Raw genomic sequence first — 12,884 nt, 5'->3', positions numbered from 1 at the left:
GTAGGGGCGAAGTAGTGTTGTTGAAACAAAAGAGATTAAAAAAGCTTGGTGACAGGTTGATCGTAGTAGTAAGGCATCTGAGGATCGCAAGAATTCTCGGAGAGATAAAATACTCCAAAGGGTTCAAGTTAGGTAGCAAGTTGTGAATTCGAAGGAAACTTTGTATGGTTCTAAGGAATGAATTGTGCTAACTAGTGATGAATTTTGCAGAATATGAATGATCTGGTTAGTTCTATTCACAATTTTTTGAATTAAAATCTAGTGGTAATTTCGAAAGAGGATGGGGATACTTACCATTTCTTAGCTGAATTTGAGGTCTCCCTAAAGCTTTTTGAAAATTTTAGATGAGATTATGGAGTATAAATTGGTGCATGTTGCCCAACAGGTTATTGAAGAAATGAAGAGTGATAACAAAATGGAACCCAGTATATGTTTAAAGGAAAATTCAAGTTGTGTTGCTTCTGATTCTGAGATGCCTTATGGAAATAGAGACAAATTTTGTAAAACTTATTATTCAGGCCCATAAATGGGAGTGCCTATTCAGAACTTATTGAATTTAGAAAGAAGTAATTCTGAGGTGGTGAGGGGTGTCACCACAAAGAAAAAAAAAAAATCATGATCATGTTTAATATCCTTACGTGGAATATTCAGGTGTGCACACATCTCAGAATCATCTAACCCGACTAATGAAGAAGTTTAGTCCATGAATTGTTGCAATCTTGGAACCTTTTGTAATGAGAGAAATATTTAGCGATGGGTTTGTCATCTAAAGCTTTCTAATTGTTTTTCTAATGCGCACGAGGGTGGTAAGATTTGGCTATTTTGGGATGATGAATATCATTTTAGTTCAATTATGGTTATTGATCAAATGTTATCGGGTCGGTGGTCGATAGGTTCGGAAAAAGTGCTTGTTACTTTTGTTTATGCTAGTTGCTTTCATAGATAGCGTAGGGCTTTAAAGGAGGATATTGGAAGTCTGGATAGTGAGGGGAGACCGTGGATCTTGGCATGGGATTTCAACATTATTTGAAAGGATAGTGAAAAGATTGGGAGCATACATCGAGCCTATGGTCCAAAACAAGATTTTAATAGATTTATTGATGATTGTGGTTTGCTAGAACTACCCTTTGAGGGTTTAAAATTTTCTTGGTATAATGGTAGACAAGATCGGCGTTGTATTTGGGCACAGCTGGACCGAATTCTTGTAAATACAGTTTTTTTGCATAGATTTCAACATGCACAAATGTGTTATTTACCATACACTTCTTCGGATCATAATCCTATGTTAACGAAGTTGGTGGAAGGGAATAAATTTTCTGGGCCATGGCAGCTTTAGTTTCAAAGAATGCGGGCGTCACATGCGGAGTTTTTACTGCTGGTTCGAAGTGTTTAGGATGGGGATGTGGAAGGTGATGCCTTGACCAAAGTGGCCAGGAAGCTGTAAAAATTTAATTCAAACTTACGAAAGTGGAATGTGTCCACATTTGGGAGAGTGGAAGAGGAACTACAATTGGTGGAAGATCAACTGATGAAATTAGAGACTAAAGTTGCGGAGAACTATTCTATGGAGGGGGAAGAGCAGTTGCTTAATCTTAAATCAAAGTATAAGTTGTGGCTGGATAGAGAAGAAACAATGTGAAAGCAAAAGTCGCGTATTCGATGGTTGGAAGAGGGGGATGCTAACACTCGATTTTTCCATGTGAGTATTATGCACAAAAAGCGTCATCATACATTATCTACTTTTGACTATGCAGGATGGCTCTTATTTTACAACTCTTTCGAGTGGCTTGGGATATTGTTCGGATGGATGTTTAACAGGCGGCGGTGGAGTTTTTCAAATGTAATCCTTTACCTACTTTTTACGGTGCTATCAATGTAGCTCTTATCCCAAAAGTTGAGAAACCGGATAGTTGTTCTAAGGTTCAGCCGATCAATTTATGTTGTGTGATTTATAAGATTTTTACCAAGATTATAGTGTAACAGATGACTCCCATTCGATCTAGGAAAGCTAATTTCTCCTACTCAAACAGCTTTTTTAAGTAATCATAGCATTTTTGAAAATATATCTCTTGCGTAAGAGTTGGTGTTTGGGCTTAATACTAAAGTCTGTGGTGGTAATGTCATTTGTAAAATTGATATGAAAAAGGCATATGATCGGGTAAATTTGAGTTTTCTACTTCAAGTGTTGCAAAAGTTTGGTTTTTATAATCATTGGTGTGATCTTGTCCTACATTGTATTTCCTCTCCTTATTTTGCAATGATGTTAAATGGGAAGTCTAAAGGTATTCTCAAGGCTTCTTATGGGTTACGGCAAGGTGATCTACTTTCTCCATATTTTTTCATTCTTTCGAAAGATATTGTTTCAAGGCTTTAGAATTCTCAATGTCAATGTGGGAAGATAAATTCTATTTATTTATCTTCGTCTTGTCTTAAAATCTCTCATCTTTTGTACACTAATGATTTGCTGATTTTTTCAAAGGGGGACAAGAGATCTATGAAAGGGTTTGATGTGAACTCCAATTGGCTTGCTTTAAAACCCAACAAAAATATTGGAAAAACAAATCCAATAAAGCCAAAATTAAGTCAATGGATGGAGAATTTAGACCCGTTGAGAACTCATTTCAAGAACCTAGATTATATCAAAATCTAGACCCGTTGAAAAATCGGTCTCAAGAACCCGGATTACAAGGAGGAACGTCACAAAGATTGTAATTTACCTTTGATAAGTTCAAACGTTCGATTAAGAATAAGAGGAGATAAACTAAACTCACAATAAATAAAATTCAATATTGTCTAGTCTCCTCAAATGAGGCTACAAGTGGTTTAAATAAACAAATCTAAAAAATCCTAAGTGAATAGTGCAACGGTACTATAGTGTGAACAGTGACGCGCTATAGTAACCTCTAAAACCCTAGTTCAAATAAAATAATAACTTTCCAAATAAGCCATTGGTCAAAATACAAGGCCTTTCCAAAAACCCTAATTCATAATAAATAAGACATGTGTGAGTTGGACATCTCCCATGCCCAATTATTCTAGATTAATTCCTATGATTAATAAAATAACCATTTTAATGAAATAAACAAGTCTAAGGCCTTCAATAACAATAGACTCAAGTCATGCGTTATGGAATTTGATAGTTGTGGATATTAGGGATGTTGTGAACTGTTGTAAATCAGGAATTGATGGCAACGATGGAAGGATGAATGCTAACTGGATAGTGCAGAATGCATGCTAATTATATGAAGAAAATGCTGGAAGGTAATTCAAATGGATAGCTATGGGAGTGCTTCGAGGGCTCCCAACCTCCTTACAAATTACTCTACTAAATTTCAAAAGTTCTAGAGATGCCTTTCCACTCATCTTCCCTTGCCTTAAGACCGGAACTGTCGAGTAGAAGAAGTACAGAAGCTGGAATGAAGAGACAACGTCGTTGAAGAAAGAAATAAAGTGATGGTCCTGTGCACCGTTTAGTGTGTTAAGAGAGTTGGGTGCTACGCACCGTATCAGTGGATCCTTTTATTAGTCAGTAAACGCAGCATTTGGTATTGTTACCAAACGGTGCGTTCGTCTGTTATTTCTATGTTTACTGTCAAGGTCAGTCTAGTTTATTCTCAATTCTGTTAGGATGGTCAGGTCTTAAGGCAAGGGAAGATGAGTGGAAAGGCATCTCTGGAACTTTTGGAATTTAGTAAAGTAATTTGTAAGGAGGTTGGGAGCCCTCGAAGCACTCCCGTAGCTATCCATTTGAATTACCATCTAGCATTTTCTTCATACAATTGGCATGCATTCTGCACTATCCAATTAGCATTCATCCTTCCATTGTTGCCATCAATTCCTGGTTTACAACAACTCACAACATCCCTAATATCCACAACTATCCAGCTCTCAACATTCCTAATATCCACAACTATCAAATTCCATAACAGTGGTATCAGCATCCAACGATCCTATAGTAGAAAACACACGGTCCAGACATCATCAAAATGAAGAATTACAGCAACAAATTCTGGAACTTAAGCAACAGAATGACCAAACACAGCAGTCTATGCAGGAATTCAAGACTAACATGGAGACACTAAATGCTATGATGCGCACAATCGTCCAGCAACAACAACAACAAAATCAGCAACCCCAACACCAACAAAACAATCAGCACTAGTATCACGAACAGCGCCAGCTGCCATATGATGACCAAAAACAACCAGAACCTAGAAGGATCAATTTAAGAGGTGTGCGCTTGGACTTTCCACATTTTCAAGGAGACCATCCAGCATCATGGATTTTCAAAGCACACCAGTACTTTGAATTTCATCAGACTCCCTTGCCACACCACATGCTCATGTTGTCGTACCATATGGAAGGCGAGGCTCTTATGTGGTACCAAGAATCTTCGAAGAGAGATCATTTCCGTGACTAGGAAACGTTCACCAGGTTGATGCTTCTCCGCTTTGGGCCGACATCTTATGATAGTCCCATGGAGGAACTAACTCGGTTAAAACAGTCCAGCACTATTGCGGCGTACACTGCACAATTTGAAGCCCTAGCTAATCGGTTGAGGGGCCTTTCGGATGAGCACAAGCTGTGTTGTTTCATCAGCGGGCTGAAAGATGAAATCCGCCTTCCCATAAAAATGTTTAATCCTGTCAATATGAATGCAGCATATGGGTTAGCAAGAATACAAGAGGAATACCTTTTAAGTGTTAAAAAATCCAGCAAGCATACAGGAGAGAAATCTAGTGAAACTTTTGGGGGTTTTTCCCGAGGGTCCTACTCGGGTAACAACAACAGGAATTGGTCTGAACCTACTGGTGCCACCAGACCAGTTCTCTCAGCCCATATGGATGAGAAACGTAAAAAGGGGCTGTGTTATCATTGCAATGATAAATGGAACCCCAACCATAAGTGCAGTAAACCAAGGGTTTATTTCGTCCAAGCTGAGGATGATGATATAGAGGAGGAGGAAGAGGAGGACAGCCCTACCAAGGTTGCTGAAAAAGTGGACGAGAATAACAAGGCTGATGACAAAGGGGAGGTATCTGAAATTTCATTGGCTGCCATTGCAGGCACTCCTACAGTAAGTACGATGAGGCTGGTGGGCAGCATCAAGGGCAAAGAATTAGTAATTCTAATAGACTCGGGCAGCTCTCATAACTTCATAGATTCAACCTTGGTGCCGGTAATTCAAATGGATAGCTACGAGAGTGCTTCGAGGGCTCCCAACCTCCTTACAAATTACTCTACTAAATTCCAAAAGTTCCAGAGATGCCTTTCCACTCATCTTCCATTGCCTTAAGACCTGACCATCCTAACAGAATTGAGAATAAACTAGACTGACCTTCACACTAAACATAGAAATAACAGACGAACGCACCGTTTGGTAACAATACCAAACGCTGCGTTTACAGACTAATAAAAGGACCCATTGATACGGTGCGTAGCACCCAACTCTCTCAACACACTAAACGGTACACAGGACCAGCACTTTATTTCTTTCTTCAACGACGTCGTCTCTTCATTCCAGCTTCTGTACTTCTTCTACTTGACAGTTCCTTCAAGCTACTCTTCAGTTTCAACTCTTTACTTAATCTCAACCTATCGGAACCCTAACATCATGTTTTCCATAATTTGTTGTATCACATGAATGAAAACTGAATTTTCTTTAAGCTCATTCTGAATGTTAGGCTCTCTCTAGACACGTCCAAAGTGGATTGCACAAATCTTTGCATTGCTTTCTTACGCTTCCTAACTTTCGATCCTGTGATTGGCCCATCTGAAATTTGAAAAGGATCTCTAAGGCTTGGTCCACCTTAGGGCCCATCTCTTCAAAAGGATTCGACCTCAAATCACCACCTGCATCAAAGGGAAAAAGATCAGTAACATTAAAAGTAACAAAAACATGATACTTACCAAGAAAATCCACTTGATATGAATTATCATTAATTTTCTCATAAATTTGGAAAAGTCTATCCAAGTCACTTCTGTCATCAATAAGCAAAAGCATCCAATCTAAAAAAGTAAATGAATTAAAACTAAAAACAACTTCAAAAAGACAATATGAAGTAGTAGTATGCATGGTCCTATTATATGCAAACTCTATAAATGGCAAATGATATTTTCGCAAATGTGCATGCAACAAGTCATTGAATGGTAAATGGTACTTCCACAAATATTCATGTAACATGTTAAAAATCTTCTTTATACCAAATTGATCACTCCAATTATATGTAAACTCAATAAATGAAAAGTGATACTCTCACAAACATTCATGAAACATATCTAAAATCCTCTTTATACCAAAATGACCCAACAAACCACATCCATGCATAAGCAACTTATGCATAAGACTAATAGGCTCACAATGTTTATTCTCTCTAAATAAATACCAATGTGGTCTATAGCACTTACCAAACAATATTTTCTCACATATTCCATACACACTGGCAAAGTCATCATTATTAGCATGCAATTTCTTGTCATATTCAAATCCCAATAACTTTGCATCTAAAATAACGATATGATCATACCTTCTTGCTAATCCATCAACTACAAAAATTTCCTTACCATGTATGCATTTGATTACAAGTGGAAAAGTTTCAATACATTCCTTCCACTTGGCATGCATTCTAGTCAACTTACCTTATCCTTTCCAGTGTATCAAGAACTCATGTTCTTCAAAGAAAGGTCGAGTAGGAATTATCGCACCTAACACAAAATCAATGTATTGCTCTATCTCTCTAATATGTGGTAATACACTACATACACCGCTAGAAATCATGACCTTATATCCTTGCGACAAAGAAACAACAACACTAGATAAAGAGTCGTTAAATTTATTAGTATAAAAACTTGCCTTAGTATAAAAATTCACTTTTATTTTTCTTTTTCTCTCTATAATCTCTCTTTCTTTTTTCTCTCGTGGCTCCACTCTTTCTTCTTGACTCTCAGCCACCTCTTTATTTTCTTTATCACTCTCTCTTTCTCCTGATGTTTCAACCTCATTCTGTTTTTTTTTTCTCTCACTCTATTTTTTTGAACTCTCATTCTCTTTTTCCTTTTAACTCTCTCTGTTTATTTCACATTTTTTTTTCTTAATCTCACTTTTACTCTTTCTTTTTGGCTCACTTTCACTTTTCAGTTTCAATTAGTCCTCATGGACCTGTATATGAGTTAAGGAGCAAGCTTGATTATTTTTTCATCATTTTCAAACTATACATGTTCTTGAAACTATCATGGATCACTCTCCTACTACACTGTCACGGTTCCCCAACAAAATATGGCCAGCATGTATAGGCACTACATCACAAAGCACCCCATCCTTGTATTTTTCAATTGAAAAAGAAATTAACACTTGCTTATTTAAGCTAACCTATCCACAATCATTCAACCACTACAACTTGTATGGTTTAGGGTGTTTCAAGGTAGGTAAATTCAATTTTTCAACTAAAGTAGTGCTAGCCACATTAGTATAACTTCCTCCATCAATGATCATACTACATACCTTATTGTTAATGTGGCATCTAGTATGAAAAATGTTCTCTCTCTACTGCTCTGTATCATCCATCTTAAATTGTGCATTGAGAGCACTCCTGACAACAAAAGAATCACCATAATCTTCATTCTTATCATACATATTCTCAATACTAGGCTCACGTCTCCTCTTATCTCTTCCATCTTGTAGATTTCTAATCACTCCATCTCATTGATTCATCCTATCCCTCACTTCCCCAAAGGTCAAATCCAATCGTTCAAACTTTTATTGCATGGACTGCAACACAAATAATGAGTTATCTACCATCCCCTTTGGTGATGAGTCATTTTTACGAGACATCATATGCATTGCACAAAAAGAATATTAGTGAAAAAAAGACCTCACACATTCCTTTACATGTTTACACTCGTATAATGACACTCCACTCGTGTTTCACTCTTAATTAGTTTTTTTTCGATAATGATCTTACACTCTTGCCTTTTACCTCAAGAGTTTTCTCACTCAAGTTCTTGAAGAACTAATTGAACTCAATTAAGACAATACAACCTTGTTTTATTCAAACTAATAATTAGGTCCAAGAAACAAAAATAAGAGAAAATACGGAAAGAATAAAATGACATGAGATTCAAGAAAATGATACAAGGGAAAGAGTAATCACAAGACAATATACTAACTATAATGATATGTATTTAGCCCCTTTGATGATAAGGCTCAATCTAATTTTTTTTTTTTTTCCTCTATACTCTTTTTTTCTTTTTTTTTTGAAATTTTCTTTTCATTTCTTTAATCAACAATTCAACCACAAATAAAAATATTTAATTGTGACAATCAAACAATTGAATTCAAACACATAAAAATTGACAATGAAATAGAAGGGAATCAATGAAACCCTAAAATTTCAAATCATAGATGATGCAAATTTTGACAGCCTTCAAATAAGAAATTTAGCCACTCTATAATGATGAACATGAAACCAAAATGATAGAGTAATTTGGGAGCCCTAGAAAAAATGAATTTCTACACTTTTTTTTTCCAGCAACCCTAGAACAATGAAGCCCTAGAATTAAAAATACAATAAATAAAAGATAGAATTAGACTTGATTGGAAACCGAGCTCTAAATACCAAATGATGTGAATCTCAATCGACTCGTTTTGAGACCCACCAACAATATTGAAAAAATAAACCCAAAAAAGCCAAACTCAAGTCAATGGATGGAGAATCTAGACCCGATAACTCGTTTCAAGAACCTACATTATATTAAAATCTAAACCTGTTGAAGAACCTGTCTCAAGAACCCGAATTATAAGGAAGAACGCCACAAGGGTTGTGATTTACCTTTAATAAGTTTAAACGTTCAATCAAGAATAAGAGAAGATAAACTCAACTTACAATGAATAAAAATTAATATTGTCTAGTCTCCTCAAATGAGGTTACAAGTGATTTAAATAAACAATTCTAAAAAATCCTAAGTGAATAGTACAACGGGTACTGTAGCATGAACAGTGACGCGCTACAACAACTTCTAAAACCCTAGTTCAAATAAAATAATAATTTTTCAAATAAGCCCTTGGCCAAAATACAAGGCTTTCCCAAAAATCCTAATTCATAAGAAATAAGACATATGTGTAAGCTGGACATCTCCCAAACCTAATTATTTTAGATTAATTCTTATGACTAATAAAATAAACCATTTTAATGAAATAAACAAGTTTAAGGCATTCAATAACAATAGGCCCAAGTCATGTCATCCATAACTTGTTATATATATCACATGAATGAAACTGGATTTTCTTTAAACTCATCTTGAATGCTGGATTCTTGCTAGACACATCCCAAGTGGATTCCACCAATTTTTGCATTACTTTCTTGCTCTTCCTTGCTCTCAATCATGTGATTATCCCATTTGAAATTTGCAAAGGATCTCTAAGGCTCGGTCCATACTAGTGCCACATTAATAGTAAGGTATGTAGTATGATCATTAATAGAGGAAGTTGTACTAATGTTACTAGCACTGCTTTAGTTGAGAAATTGAATTTACCTTCCTTGAAACAGCATAAACCATACAAGTTGTAGTGGTTGAATGATTGTGGAGAGGTTAAGGTAAATAATGATATGATACCTACCTGACTCTGATACCAAATGATGTGAATCCCAATCGATTTGCTTTAAGACCCAACAATAATATTAAAAAAAAATTAAAAACTCAAGAAAGTCAAACTCAAGTCAATGGATGGAGAATCTAAACCCGTTGATAACTCGTTTCAAAAACCTACATTACATCAAAATCTAGACTCGTTGAAGAACCCGTCTCAAGAACTCGGATTACAAGAAGGAATGTCATAAAGGTTGTGATTTACTTTTGATAAGTTCAAACGTTTAATCAAGAATAAGAGGAAATAAATTCAACTTACAATGAATAAAATTCAATATTGTCTAGTCTCCTCAAATGAGGCTACAAGTGGTTTAAATAAACAATCCCAAAAATTTCTAAGTGAATAGTACAGCGAGCACTGTAGCGTGAATAGTGACGCACTACAGTAACTTCTAAAACCGTAGTTCAAATAAAATAATAACTTTCCAAATAAACTATTGGCCAAAATACAATGCCTTCCTAAAAATCCTAATTCATAATAAATAAGATATATGTGTGGGCTAGACATCTCCAAAGCCTAATTATTCTAAATTAATTCTTATGACTAATAAAATAAATCATTTTAATGAAATAAACAAGTCCAACGCTTTCAATAACAATAGACCCAAGTTATGTCTTCCATAGCCTATTGAATCACATGAATGAACTGGATTTTCTTGAAGCCCATCTTGAATGTTGGGCTCTTGCTGGATACGTCCCAAATGGATTGCACTAATTTTTGTTTTGTTTTCTTGCTCTTCTTAGCTCTCGATCCTGTGATTGCTCCATTTGGAATTTGCAGAGGATCTCTAAGTCTCGGTCCACCTTGGAGCCCATCAGGATTGTTGAAAACTCTGCGGTTGTATGAATCAATTTCTGGGCAGAAAATTAGTATAGAAATGTCGGTGATTTTTTACTCCAATAAAATCAGTTACTCTAAAAAAAGGGAGCTACTGTAGGCCACAGTTTTTAGTGAAGGGAAATTCCCTTGTTTGTATATGGGTGTGCCTTTGCATATAGGTAGACTCATTTCCACAATGTTGAAACAGATTATTAACAAAATAAAAAAGAAGTTAGCAGGTCGAAAACGTAGCCTTCTTTCTACTGGAGGACGTTTAATTTTATTGAAATATGTTCTTAATAGTATTCCTATTCACGTGTTGTCTCTGCTAAATGTTCTCTTGATTGTATTTTGGGATATTCAACGTGTTTTATCAGAATTTATTTGGGGTTCAATTGCTGGGAGGAAGAAAAGAGTTTGGGTCTCGTGGAGACGGGTTTGTTGTCAAGTGAAGGAAGGAAAGTTGGGTGTACATTATCTAGAAGAAGTAAATGATTCCTTACTTATGAAATTTGTTTGAAAATTTACTACGAGTGATTCTCTTTAGGCCTCTTTCTTTAAAAGCCGGCATTTGAGAAATGTTAGTCTTTTTGAAGCGGCTCAATCACCCAAGGGTTTAAGATTCTAGAAGAATTTGTTAACTCGAGTTCCTTTAGTGCTAAAAAATGGTGTTTGGAAAATTCGAAAAGGGGAGGTAAATTTTTTATTTGATCTATGGCTTCCTTTGGGTGTTTTGGCGCAACAAATTTTGATAGTTGGCTCTCCTTTACTTCAAGTTTGCGAGCTTCTATTACCTTTGGGTTGGAATATTTCATGTCTTAAAGAAATTGTGAATGATAATATTTGTGACTCTATTGTAAATTTGGATGTTAGAATTCGACAAGGCCAGGATCTCTTCATTTGGTCTCATAGTGCAGATGGTAACTTCCGTTAGATTCAGAAATCCAAAAAATTGGAATTCACCTTGCATCCAAGTGCCATTGTTGTAGTGAAAATATTTCTTGTAAATCTTATGAACATAATTTCGGTAATGGTGGGCTAGCTAAAAAAGTTTGAGAATTTTTTTCAAAAAGGCTTCAAGAGCTGTACAGAAGGGGAAAAAGTATTTATGTTCGAATATCTCTTTGGTGGGCTCATGTGAAACAAAGTTTGATTGGTTATTGGTTAGTGTTCTTTGCTTTCTTTGTTTGTTTTGTGGATTTGTTTTTTACTTTTTCTAGTTTGTTTGTTTTTGGTATTGTAACCACAATATTCATTCACCATAAGTGATGGCTTATCAATAAAGTTTCGGAGGTATCGTCCTCATTCTTCCCCAAAAAAAAGGAAGACATGGAGAAAAAATGGATTTAAACAGCCATATTCTTTCCTTCTTTTATCTTTGTTTTTTGATAAAAACAAGCAGCCACGTCAGGTAGTGCTCAAGTTCGTGCACACAAATGATTGTACCTAGCTAAGTTGTTCATATAATATACTAAATCTACTTCACAATAAGAGTAATTTTGTAATCTGACATACCATATCAAGTTACGTCAGTTTGTGAGTTTATTTTTGTAAAACGTTTTTTTGGTAAAGCATATCTCATCTAAATATTATATTTTGAATTTTTATTTTATTAAATGCTATCTAAACTTTTAAAGTTAAATATTATTTGTTTGAGTATTTAAAAAGAATTTTCTTAAATTATTATTCTCTTAAAATGGGTAGTCTTAATTTAAAGAGAGAAGAAAAGAGAAAAAAGATATTAATAAAATGGAAAAATTACATATGAACTAATGAAATACATAAGCACCCCTCAAACCTCCACCAATTTATATTCATCTCCAAAAATCAACTTTGACCATCATCATCTGTCAGAGTACCTATAGTTTTTGACAAAATGCAACATGCAAAATCATATGTGATTGTGTTGTATTTATAGATCATTTGCGTACAATATGATAACTATAGATTTTACATAGATACCATTAAGGACTTTAATCATTACTAAACTTCATCTGGTGTTGGACTAGAACTCTATTGCTATTGGAATTTTATCTTCAGTGCAATCTTTATCTTATATGGAGGGAGAAGTGGACTTGGGTTTAAACTTTGTTCTTGCATATCAAAAGGTAGTGGAAATAGATTTGAAGTTGGACTCTTGTCTTGTGTTGTTGATAAACAGTGTTCAATATGCCACCTCAATCTCAAGGGGAGTTCTTGGTCATTGAGATTGGCTCTTAACAAATTAAAGTGCATGGTTGGTAGTGGCTTGGTGAATGTATCTGCACATTTTTCTTTTGAAAATATGAACCTGACCTCAAGAGTCTGAGATTGCACTTATTCATAAACAAAGTGAAAGTAAATCTCGATACATTTTTTCCTGACGTGGAAAATTGGATTTGCAGTTAAGTATGTGGTGTAGGCAGCGAAATATTAAGCT

Source organism: Carya illinoinensis, chromosome 7 (assembly GCF_018687715.1).
Source record: "Carya illinoinensis cultivar Pawnee chromosome 7, C.illinoinensisPawnee_v1, whole genome shotgun sequence".
Taxonomy (NCBI): domain Eukaryota; kingdom Viridiplantae; phylum Streptophyta; class Magnoliopsida; order Fagales; family Juglandaceae; genus Carya; species Carya illinoinensis.
The sequence above is the reverse complement of the archived record's forward strand: the minus strand, read 5'-3'. Positions refer to the sequence as shown.